General features: G+C 45.0%; 1 long non-coding RNA gene across 1 annotated transcript; it reads right to left on the reverse strand.

Annotated features, from left to right (window-relative positions):
- Window positions 1–1,229: 1,229 nt before the first annotated feature.
- LOC129550379 (uncharacterized) lies at window positions 1,230–12,275 on the reverse strand. The gene is made up of 3 exons (XR_016035707.1): window positions 11,557–12,275; window positions 6,571–6,621; window positions 1,230–1,325 (listed from the first exon to the last, which is right to left on the reverse strand). It is a non-coding gene; the product is annotated as an uncharacterized LOC129550379 (long non-coding RNA).
- Between the last annotated feature and the right edge of the window lie 7,941 nt (window positions 12,276–20,216).

Here is a 20,216-nt window from a genome sequence, read left to right on the forward strand (position 1 = left end):
TATGATCCAGCGAATGTTGGCAATTTGATCTCTTGTTCCTCTGCCTTTCCTAATTTCAGCTTGATTGTCTGGAAGTTCTTGGTTCACATATTGCTGAAGCCTAGCGGAGGATTTTGAACATAACCTTACTAGCATAGGAGGTGACTTCAATTGTCCAGTGGGTTTGAACATACTGCCCTTCTTGGGGATTAGGATGAGGATAGACCTTTTCCAGTCTTGTGGCCACTACTGGATTTTCCAAATTTTCTGACATATTGAGTGCAGTACTTTAATAGCATCATCTTTCAGGATTTTAGATAAATCTGCTGGAATTCCATCCCCTCCACTAGCTTTACTGGCAGCGGTGCTTCCTAAGGCCCACTTGACTTCACACTCCAGGATGTCTGGCTCTGAATGAGAGACTACACCTTCCCGTCATGGTTATCCAGGTCATTGAGATATTTTTTGTACAGTTCTTCAGTGTATTCTTTCTATCTCTTCTTGATCTCTTCTGCTTCTATTAGGTCATTACCAATTCTGTCCTTTATTGTGTCCATCTTTGGATGAAATGTTCCTTTGATATTTCTAATTTTCTTTGTCTGCCAACTTAAAAAAAAATCACTTATCTGTGTACCCACTAGATTAGGCACCAACTTTGCCATGAAACTTCCTGTTCATACTCCAGCACTAGCCCCCAACATTAAGGAAATAATGAACATGTGCTACTGCAGAAGAACAGAAATTCTGAGGTCAAGACTCCTTATCCTTAAACAGTTTGCTCTAAAAAAACTCTCCGTGACATCCTTAGGAAGCCCTTCGTCCCAGATACGTGGCCCAGAGGCTGTCAGCTGTCCTCTATGCTTCATCCTGCCCCCACTTCCACACAGCAGGCACATTGTACTCAACCACCCCATTTCAGAACAGGAGTAACTCATTTCTACGGATATGATTTTAATATATTCAGTAAGTAGTCAATAATCAAAGCTTTCTCTAAATCAGGAAAAAAGAATCCAAAGCAATCAGCAAATATTTTGTGTGTATATATATATATGTATATACACACACATAATTTTTAAAGTCTCTTTCCATAATTCAGTTCTGACTTCTAAGTGACGGAAGCAGTGAAGGACTCGATGTTGAAGCACCCTGTGATAAGGTTTTTGCAGGGTGATCAGTTTCTTGTGAATTATTCATCATGCTTGCTCCAATTCCATGAGGACTCCACCACAGTCACTAGGATGGAGAAAGATCACTGGTTTTCCAAGTCCTTCTATTTTGGCCTCTTCACTTAGAATATGAATCTTCTTTTCTTTCAAATCCATCACAGCTTCATTTATATTATCTGCCTTGAGAAAAGGAAATAAACAAGAACACTTCTGAGATCACAAAAAACACCAAATTATAGTATCATAAGACTTAGAAGAAACTTTGCAAACTCATGTGTCTAACTCCTCTGCTTTTGGGCAGAACAAGTCTTTAACCATCACAAAAATCAGCTTAACACTTCTAGAGACCAAATAAGAGGTTACTAAATTTTCCTAGGTGAGAAACCACAATGCTTAAGAATTTTCTCCATTAGTAAACATTTTTCCTTAGGACCTAAATGATGTCTGCTCCACTCCATAGCATGTTCCTGTGGCAGCACTATTGATGATTCTTCACAAATTATTCTTCCTAAGAGCCCTGGGTTCCTCATTTACAAGAGGGAGATGGGGCCTGCCATATAAATGGCCAAGAGATCAAAACGAGATAACGGATAAGAAGTTCTTAGCACAAGGTACAGAAAGTACTCAACAAATATGAGTGCTTCCCTCATCTCCAAACCTCCCTTCTGCTCAACTGTCTGATTATTACTCTTATTTTGGCTGTGCAGTGCAGCATGTGGGATCCTAGTTCCCCGACTAGGGAACTGTGAGCATTTCTAGGGAGTTACTGAGCATGAGGGTGGGTTTGGAAATCCCTAAGTTTGCAGATGGTACCGAGGGAGGATGGTCTTTGGAGGACTGTCTGTCCTCTAAACCTGAATTCTGTGGTTGTTGTTCAGTCACTCAGTCATGTCCAACTCTTTGCAACCCCATGGACTGTAGCACGCCAGACTTCCCTGTCCTTCACCATCTCCCAGAGCTTGCTCAAACTCATGTCCTTTGAGTCAGTGATGCCACCCAACCATCTCATCCTCTGTCACCCCCTTCTCCTCCTGTCCTCAATCTTTACCAGTATCAGGGTCTTTTCCAATGAGTCAGCTGTCCGCATTAGGTGGCCAAAGTACTGGAGCTTCAGCTTCAGCATGAGTCCTTCCAATGAATATTCAGGATTGATTTCCTTTAAGATTGACTGGTATTGATCTCCTTTTAGTCTAATGGACTCTCCAGAGTCTTCTCCAGCACCACAATTTGAAAGCATCAATTCTTTGTTGATGGCTGACTTTGCAGCTAGCCATCTGACTGCAGTCTGACTAACAGGCATCATATTAATTAAAGTTTACATATATATGTATGCTGCTAAGTCACTTCAGTCATGTCTGACTCTTTTTGACTGTAGCCTGGACTACAGGCTGTAGTCGACTGTAGCCTTGCAGGCTCCTCAGTCCATGGGATTCTCCAGACAAGAGTATTGGAGTAAGTTGCCATGCTCATATATATATACACACACATATATACATATATATGTGTATCATATGTATATATGTGTATGTGTGTATATACATATATACATACACATACATTGTGTGTATGTACAGGTGCACATGATGTCTACTGTATGCATTATTTGTGTTTCCTTTTTCATTTAAGATGTCTTAGCAATTTTTCCATGTCAGTATATACAGGTCAACAACTTTTAACCTACTACATAGTATCCTAAATAATTATTTTATAGAAATACTAAAGGTGACCTAATCCTTCCCATACTAATAAACCTTTGGGTTATAAGAAGGGAAATGGGCTCTTCTCAATGGTTAGGTGATAAACTATTTTTCCCTGGTGTTGCCTGTTGAACAAGAGTTTGGTGCAAGTTTGTGGACAACACTCCACTGGCACCTGAGGCCACATGCACACAGCAGGGATTGGTGGAGACAGAAAAAATATACTAGAATGAAATTAAGTGATCTGGTGTACAGCTTCAGATATTCTAACAAACCTGAGGTAAAGAAAAAGGGACCAGATGGAGTAACAGTAGAAGTATTTGAAGAGATACTTAATAATTCTACATAATCAAAGAGAGATATGAATTCTCAAAGTAAAAATGCACTTGAGAATGAAGCAGAATAAAGACAAATCAATACCAATACACATAGTAGAGAAACTGAGTAACATCAGTGATACAAAGAATATCTTAAGAGCTCTGCAAGGCAGGAACAGAGGCACAGACATGAGAATGGGTTTGTGGACACAGGTAGGGGAGGGGAGGGTGGGAAGAATTCAGAAAGTAGCATTGACATTACACACCACAATAGCTAGTGGGAAGCTGCTGTGTAACACAAGGAGCTCAGCTCCGTGCTCTGTGATGACCGAGAAGGGTGGGATAGGTGTGGAGGGTCAGAGGGAGGCTCAAGAGGGAAGGGATACATGTATGCACACAACTGATTCACACTGTTGTACAGCAGAGATTAACACAGCACTGTAAAGCAATTACATTCCAATAAAAAAAGGAAAAAACCTATATTTAAAGCAGACATTTTCCCAATTGCTGATGAAAAAGTACAGCTTAAGCTTGTTGTTGTTCAGTCACTCAGTCATGTCCAATGCTTTGAGACCCCATGGACTGCAGCACGTCCAGCTTCCCTGTTCTTCACTATCTCCCGGAGTTTACTCAAACTCATGTCCTTTAAGTCAGTGATGCCATGCAACCAACTCATCCTCTGTCACCCCCTTCTCCTCCTGCCTTCAATCTTTCCCAGCATCAAGGTCCTTTCTAATGAGTCAGTTCTTCACATCAGGTGGTCAAAGTATTGGAGCTTCGGCTTCAACATCAGTCCTTCCAATGAATATTCAGGATTGATTTCCTTTAGGACTGACTGGTTGGATCTCCTTGCAGTCCAAGGGACTCGCAAGAGTCTTCTCCAGCACCACACTTTAAAGCATCAATTCTTCAGTGCTCAGCCTTCTTTCTGGCCCAGCACTCTCATCCGTATATGACTATGGGATAGCTTGGGCTGGCCGAGTCAAATCTTTGTGCATCCCTTCATGTTGTTCACATGTGGACCTGATCTCAAGGCCTCTTTCAACATGCTTACTTGTATGTTCAGGATAACAGTTGTTGTTCATTCACTCAGTAGTGTTCGATTCTTTGTGACCCCATGGACTGGAGCACACCAGACTTCCCTGTCCTTCACCATCTCCTGGAGCTTGCTCAAACTCATGCCTATTGAGTCAGTGATGCCGTCCAACCAACCTGTCCTCTGTCATCCCCTTCTCCTCCTGCCTTCAATCTTTCCCAGCATCACAGTCTTTTCCAGTGAGTTCAATCTTCCCATTAGGTGGCCAAAGTATTGGAGCTTCAGCATCAGTCTTTCCAAGGAATATTCAGGGTTGATTTCCTTTAGGATTGACTGGTTTGATATCCTTGATGCCCAAGGGACTCTCAAGAGTCTTCTCCAGGACCACAATTCGAAAGCATCAATTCTTCAGGGCTCAACCTTCTTATGGTCCAACTTTCACATCCATGCTTGACCCCTGGAAAAACCATAACTTTGACTATATGAGCCTTTGTAGGTAAAGTGATATCTCTGCTTTTCAATACGCTGTCTAGGTTTGTCACTGCTTTTCTTCCAAGGAGCTAGAAATTTCATGGCTGCGGTCACCATCCTCAGTGATTTTGGAGCCCAAGAAAATAAAGTCTCTCACTGTTTCCACCGTTTTCCCGTCTATTTTCCATGAAGTGATGGAATTGGATGCCAAGATCTTAGTTTTTTGAATGTTGAGTTTTAAGCCGGCTTTTTCACTCTCCTCTTTCACCTTCATTAAGAGGCTCTTTAATTCCTCTTCCGTTTCTGCCAGAAGGGTGGTGTCATCTGCATATGTGATGTTATTGATATTTTTCCCGGCAATCTTGATTTCAGCTTCTGCTTCATCCAGTCTGGCATCTTGCATGATGTACTCTGCATATAAGTTAAATAAGCAGGGTGACAATATACATCCTTGATGTACTCCTTTCCCAATTTGGAACCAGTCCATTGTTACATGTCTGGTTCTAACTGTTGCTTCTTGACCTGCATACAGGTTTTTCAAGAGGTAGGTAAGATGTTCCCATCTCTTTAAGAATTCTCCAGCTTGCTGTGATCCACACAGTCAAAGGTTTTAGTGTAGTCAATGGAGCAGAAGTAGATGTTTTTCTGGAACTCTCTTGCTTTTTCTATGATTCAACCAATGTTGGCAATTTGATATCTGGTTCCTTTGATTTTTCTGAATCCAGCTTGTACATCTGGAAGTTCTTGGGTGACATACTGTTGAAGCCTAGCTTGAAGGATTTTGAGCATTACCTGGATAGCATGTGAAATGAGTGCAATTGTGTGGTAGTTTGAACATTCTTTGGCATTGGAATGAAAACGGACCTTTTCCAGTCCTGTGGCCACTGCTGAGTTTTCCATATTTTCTAGCATATTGAGTGTAGCACTTTAACAGCATCATCTTTAGGATTTGAAATGGCTCAGCTGGAATTCTATCACCTCCACTAGCTTTATTCATAGTGATGCTTTCTAAGGCCCACTTGACTTCACACTCTAGGATGTATGAATCTAGGTGAGTGATCACACCATTGTGGTTATCTGGGTCATGAAGATCTTTTGTGTATAAGTCATCTATGTATTCTTGCCACTTCTCCTTAGTATGTTCTACCATTTCTGTCCTTTATTGTGCCCATCTTTGCATGAAATGCTCCCTTGGTATCTCTAATTTTCTTGAAGAGATCTCTGGTCTTTCCCATTCTATTGTTTTCCTCTATTTCTTTGCATTGTTCACCTAAAAAGTCTTTCTTATCTCTCCTTGCTATTCTCTGGAACTCTAAATTCAGATAAGTATATCTTTCCTTTTCTCCTTTGCCTTTTGCTTCTCTCCTTTTCTCAGCTATTTGTAAGACCTCTTCAGACAACCATTTTGCCTTTTTGCATTTCTTTTTCTTGGGGATGGTTTTGATACCTGCCTCCTGTACAATGTTACGAACCTCTGTCCATAGTTCTTCTGGCACTCTATCAGATCTAATCCCTTGAATCTATTTGTCACTTCCATTGTATAATCATAGGGGATTTGATTTTGGTCATATCTGAATGGCCCAGTGGTTTTCCCTACATTCTTCAATTTAAGCCTGAATTTTGCAATAAGAAGTTCATGATCTGAGCCACAGTTGGCTCCCAGTCTTATTTTTGCTGTCTGTTTCGAGTTTCTCCATCTTTGGCTACAAAGAATATAATCGATCTGATTTTGGGATTGACCATCTAGTGATGTCGATGTGTAGAGTCACCTCTTGTGTTGCTGGAAGAGGGTGTTTGTTACATACATATACATTATACCTACACTTACTTATAAATAAGTAACATTATTTTTAATATATTATTTTTTTAAAAGGAAGATATCTGTTAAGGAAAGAGGTTCTCACCAGACACTTCATCTGCTTGCACCTTGACCTTGGACTTAACAGCCTCCAGACCTGAAAGAAAGAAATACTTGCTGTTTCTAAATCCCCTGGTTTATGATACTCTGGTTTAGCAGCCTGAAAGAACTAAGAACTCCTTCCACAAATGTTACTGCTTGGGCTAGAACCTAATTTTTCTGGCAGGAAAAGGACCATCACGTGGGGTAACAGACTCTCATCAAAGTGCCAGAAACACTGTGGAGAAACAGTACCTCCAGGACTGCCACCTGCCTTGTGTCGGGTCACTCTGAGAAATGGAAGAGATCGCCCTTCTGGGGGACGCAGTTTGGGCTTTTTCAGGGGAACCCAGGCTGGCTGGACATCAGTGCCTCATACCATCCTACCCCCACCCCAACACCTAAGCTTGGGGCCACAGCATGCAGTGACCACGGGTGACACAAGGTCTCAGGTCCACATCGAAGGGCAGCTTCTCCCCAGAGCTTCCACAGCCTGGACCCTTCCCTCTGGAGCAACATTTCCTCTAAATCCCTTGGACCTCTCATCACCATGCAACCGTATCCCATGATAAACAGCCAGGGCTGTTTCCAGAGAGGCAGGGTGCAGCTTCTGCTGATTTTCCTTGGGAGAACCCATCTGGTGCTCACATCTTCATGTCACGGCTGGGGTGGGGGGCTTGACAGCAGGCGACACAGTGTCCAAAATGAGCATGACTGGGGGCCCATGTGGATGTGGGATCCTGGCATCTTAAAGGAAGATGCTATTCAACCCTTTGTGACCTCCCCACAGCACAAAAGCCAGGCACACCTCAAAATAAAATGCCGGCCAGGGTTACCTCTGACTTTCACAGCCAACACAGATGGCCAGGACACATCTCTCATTAAGTAACTCCAGTGGGCGTTTTCGGTGCCACCCACTGGAACTCCTGCCGGCCATCACTGGCTGGGGAGAGGCGAGTGAAATGTGTGAACTGAAACATGCTAATGCGGCAGGGACCCCCCGAACCTGTCCTTCATGGAGCCCTGAGAATAGAACACTATCTGGTAGCACAGGCTGGACACAAAACACCAGGAGCAGGGAGCACTGTTGAGAACAATGACAACTTACCTGTGAGAAAAATACACTCATTTGAATAAATTTGTTCTAATAAATGGCCTTCCCTGGTGGTGCTAGAGGTAAAGAACCCACCTGCCAAAGCCAGAGACATAAGAGATAAGAGTTCACTCCTTGGGTGGGAGGGCATGACAACCCACTTCAGTATTCTTGCTTAGAGAATCCCATGGACAAAGGAGCCTGGGGGGCTACAGCCCATGGGGTCCATGGTGTTGCAAAGTTGGAAACAACTGAGCTGACAGACACACACAGGAGGAAGAAGTAGCTGCAGTGGCCAGAGAACACCAGGAGCACCAGAGACCTGGCTCTGGTGGGGGTGGTCTGGGTCTGAGCCCTTCTGAGGAAGACACTGGGGTGGGTGAGTCTTCATCAGAGCATAACCATTCACAGTCAGACCCAGAGGCTCCGGGAGTCAAGGCCGGGAACACAGGCCTCCCAGCTGGCACCAAGGGCTGCTCTGAAGGGAAGCATGAGACCCAAAGCCTAAGTGGGAGGGGGCAGGGGCAGGGCAGAGCTGCACCAGAGGTCAAAATGGGCAACGGAGGCAGAATCTGATGCCGTCTGCAAGCGTTCAGGCTGATGGAGAGGAGGACTGACCAAGAAGGGTAAATAGGCAATGCCCCCAACCCTGATTGTGAAGTCTCTCAGTCATGCCCGACTCTTTGCAACCCTGTGGACTGTAGCCTATCAGGCTCCTCGGTCCATGGGATTTTCCAAGCAAGAGTACTGGAGTGGGTTGCCATTTCCTTCTCCAGGGGATCTTCCCGACCCAGGGATTGAACCCAGGTATCCCACATTGTAGGCAGATGCTTTACCGTCTGAGACACTAGGGGAGCCAACAGCAACATCCCCCAAGCTGACCTGGTGCCCAGGACTGTCCTGAGCCATAGCCCCTCATCCAAAGTCTAGCTCAGTTTCTCTGACCAATCCAGCCTTGCTGCACCCAGCACAGAGTGGCCAGCAGAGGGGCAGACTCCATGGTGCATTAGCATCAAGGACAGCGCACGGCCAGGTCAGTCACCATTCCTGAAGAGGACCATCTGTTCGCTGCTGGAACCAACCGGAGGGACCCGGCAAGCCCAAATCCAAGCATTTGTTCACTCCAGCAGTCTGGGCCTGGGTTTGGTCTCCGGTGGAGAGACCAGCTTTTCTCCTGTGAAGGCTGGCAGTGGTCCTGGCAGAGTCTGGAGTCCACTCTCATCTCCTGGAGTACCCTCCTGTGCCATACTCCCTTCTCAGCCTTTCTAGACTGTCTGTGGCATGCTCTAATGCAGGGCTGGGAGCTATTCTTGGTTAGCTTCCTATTGCCACATGGCTGTGTCTTTCCTAGTAACCGATTAACACTGACTGTGATCTGAGTGCTTTGGGGTGCAAACCCCATGACTGCCTCCACCATGCTGTTCCATCTCCAAATCTCATGCTCGGCAATGTAGTCTTTCTCCCTGAACAGAAGCTGTTGCTACATATTCTCCTATGGAACCCAGCACCTCCTGGGGAATGTCATGTGAATAACCAATCCCCTGGGATGTGTCTCAAGTTCCTGGAACATGTAGGGGATGCTGATGGTGTTCAGGGATGGAAGATGCAGGGGGGCCAGCACTCTGCTCCAGTCCCCCACCCACCTCTCTGTTCCCTGAAATCTGCCCTGGACATACACCGCTGACACATCTGTGCTGTTCAAGCCAAAGCAGTGCAATTCCAGCTCCACACACAGCAGGCACCCTCTTCCTTGGCACCTGTTCTTATAGACGCTGCCCACTCACCCCCTGGTGCTCCCACTCAGGAGCCTCTGCCCTGGCCATCCACCTGAGATGCTCAGGGCCTTCCTGACGTCCTGCCCCTCAGCCCCCTCAAGGCTCCCAGCCCCCTGATGGCCCAGCTCTGTCCCTCTCTCATCACCATCCTCAAGTCAGGTCCTTCACTTCCACCTGTTCTCCTGGCTCTGTCACAACCCCAGACCCCGCTGCACACTGAGGACACCCATGACCTCTATATTCAGCCCGCCTGATTGGTGGATTCCCCAAAGCCCCCCTCAAAGTCCCAGGCCTCCCTGTTTATCACCCACAAGGGAACCTGTCCCCAGGAAACCTGCCTGGGACTCATGGGCTGGGCGGGGGCCTCCACTAAGCGCCCAGCCCCACCCAGATGGACGGGGAGTCTCTCCCTTTAGAACGAGGTTCTCCATGCAAGCTCAAGTCGCTTTCATCTCTGCACCCCAGGGCTTAGCACGTGACAAGGGCAACTTTCTTGGTCCACATGGAGGACTTGCAGATGCAGCCAGGCCAGGAGATCAGGAGTGGTGTTGGTGGGAGAGTGAGCTCTGAAGGAAGGCAAGTTATGTTCAGAAACTCCGGAGCCACCACCCTCATAGGGAGGGGGTTCCCCCACACCCACTAATGCAACAGCAGTTTCTTTACAGCCCAAAGCCCCCAGTGCACACAGAACTGTCTTGAATCACAGGAACACCCTGAAAGTGAAGTCAACTTATGCTTAACAGTCTTTAAAAAAAACCAAAAGACATCAAAGGGAACTTTCAGAAATCTAACAGTGAGTCAACAGGGCTTTCTGCCCAAACACAAGCTCTCACGATCTAAACTTCTCAAATGTACGAACTCTTCTGGGGAAAAATAATATTCATGAAGGCTTTAAAAAATACGAAAGCACATATATGAAATGGAATATTACTCAGCCAATAAAAAGTGATTAAATTGGGTCATTTGTAGAGATGTGGATGGACTTATAGCCTGTCATACAGAGTGAAGTCAGAAAGAGAAAAATAAATATTGTATATTAATGCATATGTATGGGACCTAGCAAAATGGTACAGATGAACCTATTTGCAGGGCAGGAATAGAGACAAGGATGTAGAGAACAGACATGTGGACACAGTGGGAAGGGAAAGGTGGGACAAACTGAGAGAGTAGCACTGAGGTACATATGCTACCCTGTGTAAAACAGCTAGCTGGGGGAAGGTGCTGTACAGCACAGGGAGCTCAGCTCCGTGCTCTGTGATGACCTAGAGGGGTGGGATGGGGGATGGGAGGTTCAAGATTGAGGGGGATACATGTATACGTATAGATTCACTTCATTGTTCAGCAGAAACTAAGACAACATTGTAAAGCAACTATACCCCAATAAAAGGAACATGAGAGCAGTTCATTCTCATTTGTCCATAGAATTAATCAAATAGAAGTTCCTTCACACACATATAATAATCATATCTTTTTATACACATGTAAGTTTTATTTTGAAAAGCAGCTTTTCAAAAGTGTTTTATTACAATACACACTTACTTTGCTATAATTAAGAAAAAGCACACTTAACGCTTAAATCTACTGGCCTCATTAGCATGCATTTCTTCTCCAAGACTGTCAAACTTCTAAATAATTATTTGCAAAATGGTTATTTACAGCGAACTGCCAATCACGGCCCCCAAGCTTTCAGAGAAGTGTCATCAGATTCAACCGCCCCTGTGAAATGCACTCAGTCACTGCCCCTTGCTGCTGGGCTGCCCCAACCACTGGCTGCAGCTATCTGCACTTGCCGGCGGTACCAGATCCCTGTGACTGACTGAAACCACCTGGGGAGGGACAACAGTCTCAGGGACTACCCCTACCTGAGCAGATTCAGAGCAAGAGGGGAAAGGACCCAAGGTCAGTTGGGGAGCTGGGTGTCTCCTGGGAGCTCTGGCTGTCAATCAGCCTCAACAAGATTGCCTCAGCATTTATACAAGCATCCAATGGGTGAACAGGAGTGACCAGGAAGTCCACGCATAACTGAACACGTGGAGAGCTGGCTCGAGCTCTGACCTGCAGGCTGCACAGACACCTTTGCTCTCGGCCCATCCCTCCGCTTCTCCAGGGCCAGCCAGAATCTTACCTCCTCTTAGGGCCACTTAGGCCTCTCCTCCAGGGTCCTGGTCTTGAAGCTCCTCTGGGCATCGGCAGGGTGCGTGGCCTCAGGAGGGAGGTTCTGCAACTTGGGCCTGCCCTCGTGTCTGCTGGGGCCGCGGCTGGCCTTGGCAAGTGGGCAGACCTCCGGGGAGTCACTGGGCCCTGGCTCCGTCCACTCCTCCACCACCTCCTGGCACTCATCCATCTCCAGGTGGCGTCTCCGGGTGGGCCAGGTAGTCCTGCCGGTCGCAGTCCATGCCCTGCAGGTAGCTGCTGTCCTCGGGGCAGTAGCGGATGTAATAGGTGGTGCCCTCCTCCTCCGAGGTGTTGTTTATTCTAGTTGGAGCTTAAGTACCCATCGGGGCCGCCCTTCTGGGCAGGCAACGGCCTCTCAGGCCACAGGGCCGCCAGCTCCAGTCCAGTGGGCACGTACTCCTCCAAGGCTAGTTCCTCCACGTCCTTGCTCTTGGGCTCTGGGCCCAGCCTCATCCTGTGGTCCAGCTGGCTGCTCACTGCGCTCTGATGCTTCCAGTGGGCCATGGTGGGGCTCATACGGCCATCGTCACCAGGCGGCAGCCACTGGAGAGAGGAAGGATGACAGGAGAGTCAGAATCCAGCCTGAGGAGCACGCCCAGGAGATGTAACTCGTGTCTGTTCAGATGACAGGTCACCTCACCTCAGCTGAGTCTGGTGTCAGGATCATTGCAAGCCCTGCCAAAGAGACATGAGGGCACCAGGACTGGAGGAGGAAAGGGGACCCTGGCGACTCCCCAGGACACCTGCTGCTTCCCCCCCGCTCTGGTCTGGCAATTCCAAATCTAGGAATGTACACTAGGTAAACAATCGTGTATATGCACAAAGATATAGCCTAAAAAGGATGTCTATCTCACCATTACATTGTTTAAAATAAGGAGAAGCAAAATTATTTAATGTCCAATAACATGTAATTTGTACATTACAATAAAATAGTTTGATGAGTATTACAGTCATTAAAAATATTACAACCATTTCATGAAAAATACAATAAGTAAAATACACAGGTTGTAAAATACTATACTCATTTATGAAAATACATATCTATATTAAATAAATGCATTTGTGTAAAAAACAAAATGAATCAAAGTTACAGATGGTGGCCAGACCTACCCACTCCAAGGGGACACGTCCAGTTCCTCTCATGGGGAGTTTGCATTCCTGGCAACTGGGGCGGTGGCGCAGCTCACAGGCCAGGGAACTTCCGACTGAATACTTCCTGCCCCCCAGGTGGTGTGCACATTGTCCCCTGAAACAAAGAGATGTGGCCTAGAACAGTCCACCTCTGCCCACATTTAAAAAATAGAAGCTCCTTCCTTCTCCTGCCTCAACAAAGAAATCCAAGTGGCCAAGTCACTGCAGCCAGTCTGCTGAAATATCATCCTGCGCCCTACTTCATACTGCCCAACAGTAATGGCATTTTATACACATGACATCAGGTCTTTTCACTCCAGATATGTCTCCCTGTTTATTCAAGCCTTAAATGTCAACAGCACTGTGAGTTTCTACATAGCTATAGACACAGGAAGCTTATTCTAAGACATGTTTTTGTAGCCATGGGGAATGGATTTTTCTCTTATATACCTGTTGCTGGTACATAAAAAAAAACAACAACAAAGAAAAACTCTGATCTTGTATCAGTCTTTTTATTTATTTATTTTTGACTGTGCTGCATCTTACTGCGAGGGCTTTTCTCTAGTTGCAGTGCATGGGCTTCTCACTGCATTGCAGTGGCTTTGTTTGCTGGGGAGCACGGGCTCTAGGGTGCATGGGCTTCACTAGTTGAGGCATGTGGGCTCATTCGTTTTGATTTCCAGGCTCTAGAGCACTGGCTCAGTAATTGAAGAACATGGACTTAGTTCCTCCACAGCATGTGGGATATTCCTCGATCAGGGAACAAAGCCATGTCTTCTGCAATAGCAGGCAGATTCTTTACCACTGGATCACCAGGGAAGCCCTAAAAGCCCATTTTGAAATTCTGATACTTATAGTTGACCATTTCTCTTTTCCAGCATTCTGTCTGGCTGCCCTGACCTTTCAGTTACATGATGGAGGTACTGGGGCATCCCTGACTTTTTCCCAATTGTAATGAAAATGCCTTAACTTTTTAAAAATTTTCATTGTAGTTGCTTCACAGTGTTGTTAGTATCTGCTGTACAGCAAAGTGAATCAGCTACACGTTTACATATACCCCCTTTTTTTGGAATTCCTTCCCATTTAGGTCACCACAGAGCACGGGACTGTCATACAGGCTTCCCAGGTGGTGCTAGTGGCAAAGAACTCATCTCCCAGTGTAGGAGACATAAGAGATGGGAGTTCGATTCCTGGGTCAGGAAGATCCCTGGAGGAAGGCATAGCAACCCACTCCAGTATTCTTGCCTGGATAATCCCATGGACAGAAGAGCCTGGCTGGCTGCAGTCCACACAGTCAGAGAGTCAGACATGACTGAAATGACTGAGCACTCACACAGAGTGAAGTGAGTCAGAAAGAAAAAAACAAAAATCTATTAAGGAAAATGCCTTTATTTTTTAACCAGGGCTGGTCCATGCTAAGGTAGGCATGACCCTCACCTTGGGCGCAAGATTTAACAGGGTGTCAAAAAAACTCAGGAATCAAAACAGATACAATTTTAATGCAAGACTTTTTAAAAAAACTAAAAATTAATGCAAAAACATCCATGATGAACAAGATATTAAAATGTTCAAGACAAGATTGATTATTACTGATTTGTTTCTTTGGGCCTCAGGCTCCAATAGGGCTTGGCTGGCCTCTGTGAATGAACCTATTTTTTTTTTTTTTTTTTAAGTTTTCCCCATTACAGACTTCCCTGGTGGTTCAGTGGTAAAGAATCTACCTGCACAATGCAGGAGACACAGGTTTGATCCCTGATCTGGGAAGATCCCACCTGCTGCAGAACAGCTAAGCCCAGAAACTGCAACTACTGAAGCTTTAATGTCCTAGAGCCAGTGCTCTGCAACAGGAGAGGCACCTGCAATAAGAAGCCCTCACACCGTACTGGAGAGTAGCTCCTGCTCATTAACAACTAGAGAAAAGTCCATACTGCAATGAAGACCCAACCCAGCCATAAATAAATTACTAAATAAATAAAAGTATATACAAAAAAAGAACCCACCTTCCAATGCAGGGGACTAGGGTTCAATTCCTGGTTGGGGAACTATTAATAAGATCCCATATGCCAAGGGGCAACTAAGCCCGTGCCCCACAACTAGAGAAAGCCCATAAGCTGCAACAAAGACCTGTCACGGCCAAAATTAAAAGCAAAGTTTTCCCCCATTAAATACAGTTCTGTTGTCGGCTTTTCCAGTGCTTGATGGTGCAAACCATTCTCTTGTCCATGGATACAAATGGAAGGACCCAGGCTGGCTGCCCATGACGGAGGTCGCATTGTTGAAGGTCTGCAGAATAAACCTATGGCACACTTGTGGTGTAAAAGAAAGTCTCCTATTAAAGACGAAGACAGGAGGTGCTTGTTTCAGTTCAGACTTCCATTTACTGTCAGCCCTGAGCATTATATTTAATGAACAAATGGATGGCCTTCCCATCCTGGGAAACTGGAAAAGATGGTCCTGACTGCTGGGCTTGAACAGGAGTGAACAGGAGAGCAACCCACACTGGCCTCAATCCCATGAACGCTTTTTTTTCCTACTATATACAAGGAGGGGAGAAACTTTTTTTTTTTAAATCTCTCAGCCGCACCACATGGCATATGGGATCTTAGTTCCTTGACCAAGGATTGAACTCAGGCCCCCTGCATTGGCAGCACTGTCTTAACCATTGGACTGCCAGGGAAGTCCTGAGAAACATTTTAAGTGAAACATGAAGAAAGAGAATGCAGTAGAAATCCTCTATTATTTAATGGCTACATAATGTTTCCTGCCCCAATAAATGTTATCTGACTCTTCCCCTATTAAATACATGAACTGTATTTTTGTGTAATAAACAGTGTCTTGGTGTTTCCGTAGGGATACGCTCCAGGCCTTTCGCTGCCCTCCAGGACTTTAACCAGGACCCTTAAAAAACTTTTTTTTTTTTTTCAATGCAAGGTCCGGTCCTCAGAAAAGGCCCAGAAGGTATGGGGCCAGGAAAGTGTTCACCACCTCTGTGGTGGGGGCTGTAGGCTAACATGTCGAGGGTCTCTACTTATATATATAATTGAAATACACTTGATTTACAATGTTGTATTAGTTTCTGCTGCACAGTAAAGTGATTTAAGGTCTACATATATTTTTTCATATTCTTTTCCATCATAGTTTATCACAGGATATTGAATACAGTTCCCTGGGCTATTCTGTAGGACCGTGTTGTTTATCCATCCTAGATACCATAGTTTACATCTGCTAACCCCAAACTCCCAACCCTTCTCCCCCCACCCTCCTTGGCCACCACAACTCTGTTCTCTGGATCTGCGAGTCCATTTCTGTATTGTAGATAGGTTCATTTGTATCACAGTTAAGATTTCACATATACGTGATATCATATGGAATCTGTCTTTCTGTCTGACTCACTTCGCTTACCATGACAATCTCCAGGTTCATCCATACTGCTACATGCCCATGGGCCCTGTGTGGGCACATTCAGGCAGCTCTGCCTTCCTTATTGTTGTTCAGTCGCTCAGTCTGGTCCAACTCTTTGCAACCGCACGGACTGCAGCACGCCAGTCTTCCCTGTCCTTCACTATCTCCCAGAGTTTGCTCAGACTCGTGTCCATTGAGTCAGTGATGCCATCTAACCATCTCAGCCTCTGCCTTCCTTGGGCTGCAACTGACACCTCCTCCCTCCCCCTCCCTCCCTTTGGACACTCCCCCTCCCCAGTTTCCTTGTAGGCTGCTCCCTCAAAAACATCCACACATATTTAATCCTGCCTTGGGTTTGCTTCTCAGAGAACCTGACCTAACACAGTTCCTTACAGGAAAGAAAACAGAATAAAAGTTACATACACAAAAGAACAAACTCCAATACCCTTTAGAAAGCACAGAACCAAAGATACAAGTATATTTATGGGTAAATTTACAATAAAAGTTCTAAGAAAATATGAGAGGCAGTGACTACTGTTGCAGGAAGGGGAGAAGCTTACATCGCTAGGACCAGCTGACTGCTCAACCTCAAGACTTTCTGAACCTCTTTTTTTTGTCAAAATAATCCTCAAACAAACAAACAAACAAAAAAACAGCATAAGGCAAATAGTTTAGCCTACTATGCTACATCACTTCAGTTGTGTTAGACTCTTTTGCAACCCCATAGTACATAGCCCACCAGGCTCCTCTGTCCAGGGGATGGAGTGGGTTGCCATGTCTTTCTCCAAGGTATCTTCCCAGGCCAAGGATTGAACTCATGTCTTTTTATGTCTCCTGCACTGGCAGACAGTTTCTTTACCACTAGCACCATCTAGGAGTCCTGATACATCACTATTAAACACCCTGGCAACCCCAGACAGGTAAAGAGATAGACCTTGCCGGCCACTCAAGGCCTCCCCAATGCTGCTCAGACACCAAGACCCCACCGTGTGTGTCCTGACCACCTTGACTGTGTGGTCATCACTGCCTCACTTCTCCTTAACTATTTTCCACTGAGCACCCAGCCCTCAACATTGATTACGTCACCTTCACTCCGTCAGCTTCTATTTCTCTATTTACCCTTGCAATTTATTCACTGCAGACACCACATCATTTGTTGGGAGGGCATTTACCTTGATTGAGATGATGACTGTCCCTACAGCTGAGAACACCATCCCCTGACCTCTGCACTCCAACAGACTGGTGGTGGGAAATGGAGGCTGAGTTGGGTTCAGATTAGAATCTGGAGGCAAACAACTTTCCTGGCAATGTGGTGCCCTTCCTCAAGAGGCAGGAGCTCCGGACACCACTCTCTGCTACATCCCCTGGCATCAGCACCACCACCCAGGGTGTCCGTTCATGCATCCACATGCTGGACCCCTTCTGAACACAGAAACCCCCTCACCTGCCACCGGGCTGCCCAGTGCTGCAGCTCGTACAGGGAAGCAAGACAAGCAATTCAGTCTTTTCTGTTATTTACCAAAGTTCAAAAAAATCATTCTCCAAAGGTGACCAATTAGGTTGGTTTTTTTTTCCCTCAGTATCATTCAGAAGTTACAGATACATGCACCCCAGTGTTTACTGTAGCACTAGTTACAAAAGCCAGAACAAAGGAGCAATGTAAGTGTCCATCAACAGAGAAATGGGTGAAAAGATGTGGTACATATACACAACGGAATATTACTCAGCCATAAAAAGAATGAACTAATGCCACTTGCAGCCACATGGATGGACCTAGAGATGATCACACTAAATGAAGTTAAGTCAGACAGACAGTCAGAGAAAGACAAATACCATATGATATCACTTATACAGGGCTTCCCAGGTAGTGCTAGTGGTAAAGAACCTGCCTGCCAATGTAGAAGACATAAGAGACAAGGGTTTGATCCGAGTCAGGAAGATTCTCTGGATGAGGAAATAGCAGCCCACTGCAATCCACCTGCAAAGCAGGAGACCTGGGTTCAATCCCTGGGTTGGGAAGATCCCCTGAAGAAGGGAATGGCTACCCACTCCAGTACTCTGGCCTGGAGAATTCCATGGACAGAGGAGACTGGCAGGCTACATACAGTCCATGGTGTTGCAAAGAGTCGAACACAACTGAGCAACTTTCACTTTTCACATTTTTCTAATATTCTTGCCTGGAGAATCCCATGAACACAGGAGCCTGGTGGGCAACTATCCGTAGGATTACAGAGAGTCAGACATGACTGAAGCAAAGTAGCATGCACAAACACATGACTTATATGTGGAATCTAAAAAAAGTTACAAAACTTATTTACAAAACAGAAACAGACTCACATACATAGAAAACAAGCTTATGCTTACTAAAGGGGAAAGGGAAGAGGGATAAATTAGGAGTCTGGAATTACCATATACACACTGCTGCTGCTGCGTCACTTCAGTTGTGTCCGACTCTGTGTGACCCCATAGACAGAAGCCCACCAGGCTCCCCCATCCCTGGGATTCTCCAGGCAAGAACACAGGAGTGGGTTGCCATTTCCTTCTCCAATGTGTGAAAGTGAAAAGTGAAAGTGAGTCGCTCAGTTGTGTCCGACCCTTAGCGACCCCACGGACTGCAGCCCACCAGGCTCCTCCATCCATCGGATTTTCTAGGCAAGAGTACTGGAGTGGCTTGCCATTGCCTTCTACTATATATAAAATGGATAATCAGCAAGGGCCTCCTGTATAGCACAGGGAACTCTACTCAATAATAACCTACAATGGAAAAGAATCTGAAACAAAATAGATACATGTATAACTGAATCACAGTGCTGTACACCTGAAACTAACACAACATTGTAAATAATCTATACTTCAATTAAAAAAAAAATCAAACTCCAGATTTAAACTTCTTAGATACATTTCAATCTGCTGCAGCTTTTCCTCTTGCTGATGTTCAAAGTGTCCCATCTTTGGTCTCTTCAAGTCCCAGATCCTTTTAATACCATTCCAGTGGGTCTGAAGGTTCCTCTGTTCTGACAAAATATTCCAGGTACAACTTGTACAGTTCCTATTCTTGACCCAGAAACTACCATTTGTCCTAGGAGTCCTAGTTTTCCTTAGCAGAAAATTGAATTTCAAACCCACCATCAGGGGCCTGGATATCTTTCTGCTGTTGGCAAGGCCGCCATTTCCAGGCCTCTCTGGGTAACAGAGCTGATTAGGGGAGTTAATATTTAATAGGGAGAAAGTCTCAGTTTCACAAGATTAAAGAGTTCTGAACATGGATGGTGGTGATGGCTGCAAACATGAATGTACTTAATGCCACAGGTATATTATATCCTTCTGCTCTGCATGTTTATTCTATTAATTATTGAGAGTTTGATATTGAAACTCCAGCGAAAAATCTTAATTTATCTACTTAAAAATTGTAATATACAGTGGAACTATATATAACTTTGTTCTGTATTTTCCAAGTCTCCTGTAAATGTGTTATCATACTTTCAAAATTTTTAAAATAAAAGAGAAATAAATATAAAGCATTGAAAATTTTTTCCAATAAGCGAGTCCCACACAAAAGTCAACACTGACCAGGAAATGAGAGTGGTACCCAAACACTTCTAACAAGATTCTCCTTTACTAGTGAGCAACTGTGGGTGAGGATGAACTAAATTTGTTTCAATGTTACTTTACAATCAGCTTTTTAGGACAAATACTAAATCATTCAGCCTAACTATTTAATAAGCAGAGCTGTTAGGTATTTCTTTTGTCCTGAAGACTATGTGAAATTAAGGCAAAATGAAAGGTGCTGAGATCTGAGAAAGTTTAGGATCCTAAGGAAGGTTCTGGTTTCATCTTAACTAACTCCATTGCCATACGATCCAGCAACCCCACTCCTGGACATATACCTGGTCATAACAGCACTATTCTCAATAACCAAGACCTGTATAGCACAGGGAACTACATTCAACATCCTGTGATAAACCATAATGGAAAAGAATATGAAGAGAATGTATACATTTGTATAACTGAGTTACTCTGCTGTACAGCAGAAATTAACACAGCATTTGTAAGTCAACTACACATCAATAAAATGGA

The sequence above is a fragment of the Moschus berezovskii genome, chromosome 21 (genome assembly GCF_049115385.1).
Source record: "Moschus berezovskii isolate FMDL1 chromosome 21, NW_MosBer_1.0, whole genome shotgun sequence".
Taxonomy (NCBI): Eukaryota; Metazoa; Chordata; class Mammalia; order Artiodactyla; family Moschidae; genus Moschus; species Moschus berezovskii.